The sequence below is a fragment of the Pteropus vampyrus genome, unplaced genomic scaffold, assembly GCF_000151845.1.
Source record: "Pteropus vampyrus isolate Shadow unplaced genomic scaffold, Pvam_2.0 Scaffold211, whole genome shotgun sequence".
Taxonomy (NCBI): Eukaryota; Metazoa; Chordata; class Mammalia; order Chiroptera; family Pteropodidae; genus Pteropus; species Pteropus vampyrus.
Window position 1 is genome coordinate 380,639 of NW_011888992.1, and position 5,574 is coordinate 386,212.

Sequence of the window (5,574 nt, forward strand, 5' to 3'; positions counted from 1 at the left end):
CCCACCCCCGCCACGCTATGATCTGTTTCTGGAAGCCTCTTATGTTAAAGAGCCCCTGCACGCTGACAGAGACGCAGCAGATGCCCAGGGGACGGAGGGGACAGAGGGGACGGAGGGGACGGGAGATAAGGGCGCGACTGTCCCCCCCACACACACACACACGGGTAGGTGTGCCCGCGGCCTGGGGCTCCGCGTCCTGTCCAGCCGGGTGACCGGGCCTTCTCAGCCGGGTCCCTGAGCAGATAAGGTGACCAGTATTCAGAGGTGGGGACCCCGGGACAGACGAGCCGGCCAGCCCCTCCAGACGCACCCTCGGCGGTCACATAAGGATGACTGCTGTCACGCCGCAGCTCACGAGGCAGCGGGTATCGATGTCCTCAGGCTTTGCCCACTTAGGGGACAGTCTGGTGACCGGAGGAAATACGTCCTGGCCCACGGGTGTGGACAGGGAGGTTGCAGGCGCAGGAAGGGGCCGCCCCTGGAGCTGGGCTCCAAGGCAGTCACACACCTAGGAGACACCCCCTGAGACCGTGGTGGGGTGCCAGCGCGTCTGACAAGGAGCTGGATCGCGTGGGGGTGGCTGCTGGCGGTGGCTCCCGGTGGCACATGGGCCTCCGTCCGTCCCGTCAGCGCCAAGGGGAAGCGTGCTGCCAGGCGGGTGCCTTCCCCAGAATCGGGCGCTCTCCTAACTAAGGGGCTCGTTCTTTGTTCAGCTGAACCGGAGGATGGAGCCAGCTTCTGCGCCTTTGGCCCTGACCACGCTTGAGTGATCTGTCTTCCCTTTTAGCTCGTTTCATTTCATTTCTAAGACTCCACAACTGGGAGCCTCAGGGCTGCGCCCAGACAGAGCCTAGAGGCCGATCGTCGGGGAAAGGACAAATGAAGACAAAATAAAGTCGCCTAGTTTTCTTAACGGATCTAAAAGACAGTTTGCTGTTAGCGTGTAGTGGGTATAAAGTTTCTGAGTCGCTACGTGAGAAAGTTCCAGAGATCCGTCCAGCAGCGCTGCCACGCCCAGCCGCACGGAGCTGCACACTCAGTGGCTACACAAGGAACGTCTCGGAACGGTAGCAGCGGCGGCGCGTGGCGATGGCAGCTCATGGATCAGTGAGGCGAACGGCAGCTGGGCCGCAGGGCCGGGAGGGGGACCTGGGGACACAAGGCGAAGGGGACAGCACTACATGGAACGTGGTAGGGTGCTCTTCGAAGTGAACGTAGATTGGTTTGAACGTAGAACGGATGTGGTAACCCTAGTACAAACACACACACACACACACGCACACACACAAAAGGAAATGTTTTTAAAAGAAGGGTGCTTGCTATACTGAAGAAGGGGTAAAACAGAACCGTAAAAAATGCCGGGTTAGAACCAGAGAAGGCAGAAAAAGTGGGAGGAAAAAGAAACAAGGAACAGACTCAAGGAAGAAGAGTCAGCTCCGAACGCGTTCGGGGCAAACGTGACGCCATCGGAGCTCGCTCTGGACGCGAACGGTCTCACGCACCAGCGCACAGCCCACGCCGTCGGGCGAATTCGTAAAACACGAGACCCGACTGTAAGTCGCCGGCAACAAACCCGCTTCAAAGACAGAGACCGGAGAAGCTGAAAGCAAAGGGGCGGAGAAAGGCACCCCGCGGAGGACGAACCGAGGGGGGCTGCGGCGGCTGCATCGATTTCAGGTTTCAGAACAAGAAAACTTACCAGGGAGAGAGAGGGGTGCTGGATAGTGGTAAGAGGTCAGTCGTGACATGCACCCCAAAACTGCATCGCCGTGCGTGAGGCGAGCCTGGTAACTGTCTCAGCGGCTGGAAATGAGGACAGAGTTCAGCTCGACGGCGCAGCCCACAGCGGGTCTGCTGGACACCCACGGAGCGCTGCGTCCGGCGGCAGCCGAGCAACCTGCTTCCCACACAGAAAGAGTCACGGACGTCGCCACTTCCCTAAACGCCAGCAATGAGCAACCAGAAGTCTCGATCTTAAAAACGGCTCAGTTTGCAGGCGTCCAAAACACTGAATTTCTTAGGTGTACACTTAAGGAAGAACACACTACAGGATCCGTGCACGCATTTCATGAGAAAACTCTCACGAAAGAAAGCGAAGGTCTAGATAAACGGCAGACGCTTGCACACGAGGGTTCGGTGTTGGTGAGCGGTCGGCCCTCCCCAGCTCCATCCGGGCGTTCGGTGCGACTCGAAGCCCTTTCGTAGAGACTGACAACCCGATTCTAAAGTTTCTACGAAAGGACAGAAGACTCAGAAAAGCAATTGTGAAAAAGGACAAATTTGCAGGACTCGTTCTACCTGGTTTCAGGAGCTGCTGTCACGCTGCAGCAGTCACGTGGCACTGACACAGGGCCCCACGTGTAGGTCGGTGGAGCCGAGGACAGGTCCGGACGCCAGCCCACGTGTGTGCAGTCACCCGGCTTTTAACACAGGCGCAAGGCAGTTCAGAGGAGACGTGACAGTCTCTTCAACACACGGAGCAACTGGACGCCCGACCGCAAAAAAAAGGGGAAGGAACCTACACACAGACCTTACGCCTCTCCCTAAAAGAAGAAAAGGAAAGGAAAGCTCAAAATAAACGATCTCTCATGGGCACAGGGTTTCTCCCCGGGGTGAAGAGAATGTTCCGGAATTGGACAGTGTGGCCATTGCACAAACTTGTGACTGTACTAAAACCGTCGAATTGTCCACTTCGAAAGGATGAATTTTCGTATATGTAATTCTATTTCAGTAAAATAAAATGAACTCGGAATGATTCACAGATCTAAACGTAACGTGTATAATTATAAAACTTCTAGCTCTTTCTGTAAGTGGGCCGAGGTGACCTCTGAAAAAGGTTCTATTCACTTGAACCGGAAAACCCACAAAATCATGCAAATCGAGGAGTTCAGATCTTCGCGTTCGCTGTAAGAACACTCGTGACACTGCCCAGGCCATCAAGGGGCTGCATATCCGAAAGCTACCTAAGTGTCTGAAGGATGTCACTTTACAGAAGCAATGTGTGCCACTCCGTCGTTACAATGTGGAGCCGGCAGGTGTGCCCGGGCCAAACAGTGCGGCTGGATCAGGGTCGGTGGCCTAAAAGAAAACGCCGAATGGTTGCCACATGTGCCTGAAAATGCAGAGGGTGACGCTGAACTTTGCGGTTTAGCTGTAGACTCCCTAGTCACTGGGCACAGCCGGGGGACAAAGCTCCCGAGACGCAGCGCGGAACGCACAGAGCTCGTGGGCGGGTGGACCCCGATGAGTCCCCCTGCCACACTGAGGCGACCCTCCCCGAGAAAAAGCAGAGGATCCCTAAACCGGAAGAGGAGTTTGCACAGAAGGAAAAGATCCCGGAGGAAGCTGCAGAAGCTAAAACTTATGGCCCAGGAGTAAATGTAGCATCGAATAAATGCTAATAAAAGTTAAAAATAGATATATTTTTAAAAGGTCTAGAGGAAATCTACATGATCTCTGGTTCGGTGCCGAGTTTTCAGACGACATGATCCATAAAAGAAAAGAATTGTTAAGTCGGACCTCGTTAAATTTCTCACTTTCTACCCTGTGAAAGATGCCGTTAAGAGAATGAAAAAAGAAGTCACAGACTGGGAGAAAATATTTGCAAAACACATGAAGGATTCATATCCAAAACAGACAAAGAAACGCCTGAAACTCAAGAATGAGAAGTCGAGCAAACCAGTTAAAAAGCGGGAAAAGGTCTGCAAAGACCCATCACCGGGGCAGAAAGACAGTGGCAGCTGAGCCGCGAAGAGATGCCACACGGCCTGCGGTCGGGGCCGCGAGAGAAAACGAGACTCAAAGCCCGCGGCTCGGACGGGCAGGGACACGCCGGCTCGGCTGGCGGGCGTGCGCCGCGGTCCCAGCGTGAGAGACAGTTTCTCCTAAAGCTAAACGGAGTCCTCTCGATGGCCCAGCACTGCACGGCTGGGTGTTTCCCTGGCCCATTCGAACGCTTGGTCCGCGCAAAAAACTCCGTGAAAAGCTGGGGTGCGCGGACGCTGCCTGGCCGGCCAGATGCAAAACTTGACCTTGGATGAGCACTGGAGCTGGGCTGGCCCAGGACGGACCGCAAGGCCCAGCGGCTGGACAGCGTCTGAGGCGAGGGCTCTGAGGGGGCGCCGTTGCTGTCCCAGCACCCCGAGTGGACCGCCCCAGGCCGTTTCTGAATCCTGCTGTGACCCGAAAGGGACGTGGAGACACCCCCAGTTAAACCCGGCATCCCCGTAAGTCACCGGGGAACGCGGCCCTGAGGCGAGGCCACGGTTCTGCCTCTCAGGGCCGGCGGCCTCGAGCAGAAGCTCAGCCTCGCTCAACCTCGCCACCTGCACGAGGCTGGGTCTGGGCGAGGCCAGGCGGCCGGCGGCGGCCACTGCAGGGAGTGAGTGGTGAGTAGGAGGCTGAGGCCCAACCCCCAACCCCGACCCCCAACCCTGACCCCTGACCCCTGTCCCGGGCAGGCCTCACGGGGCCAGGCTGGCCGGAGGCGCCCGTCCTCAGCATCAGGAAGACTCAAGCAAAGGGGACGGGAGAGGGCTTTGTAAATTGCCAAGAGCTAAATAAACGTCGGGATTATTATTATTTCTTATCACATTAACGACCCAGCCTTCCGAGTGGTCGAGCTCAGGGCGCCGGCGCTGGTTAGAAATTCCCGGAGACTCCGCGTCATTCTGCCAACCTTTCTGTTAATTCTTGCCTCTTCTCTCATGAAATGCTATTCCTGGAGCTGTTAATAGCTCCACGGTCTGTCCCCTGATTAAATAACAACCCAGGATCGCTCACTTCGCTGGTCCCCATTTTCATCACACCGCCGGCCCAAGGCACCCCCGCATCGGACGTGTGCCCACGGCTGGTACTGGCTGATTAGGCAGACATCACCAAAGCACCCCATCCACGTGCAGACTGAGCCTCTAACACCGATTGTTATAAGCTTGCAGTTTCCGGGGGGTCCACTTTTACGAATAACCAGGCTGGGACTGGCTCGTCGGCAGTGGAAGGGAGCTGACCACCCCGCGCTCTTCCGGGCGGCACCTTTTCAAGTGGGCGAGGCCACCTCAGTAGCCTGTGGGGGAGCGTCCAGCAGGCCTTTCGCAGAAGCCTCTGTCCTCACACCCATGTCACCCTCGCAGTCACCTGCTCAGATGAGCGCTGTGGCCCTGATTCCTGACGATGCGGGTGCTGCAGTGGAGGCGGCGAAGTGGGTGTGAAGTTCAAGGTGAGTCAACGACAGCAACGGCGCCGAAATACACAAACCAACTGGAGAATGAGCAAAAGCCTCGAACAGACATTTCTCAGAAAAAGGCAAATGGCCAGCGAGCACATGAGGAGATGCTCAGTAGCACTCGTCATCGGAAAGGCAGCTGGCACCACAAAGAGACCCACGTCACGCTCGCTAGGATGGCTGTTATCAGACACAGAGACAGAGAGAGAGAAGGAGGGAAAGAGAATGAGAGACGGATGCGGAGGTGCTAGAGCCCTCGGCGCGGCAGCCACACGGAGAAGGGTGTGTCTTCTCCTCGAGAGTCAAGTGTTGAACAACCACGTGACCCGGCAATCCCACTTCCGGGTGTTTAT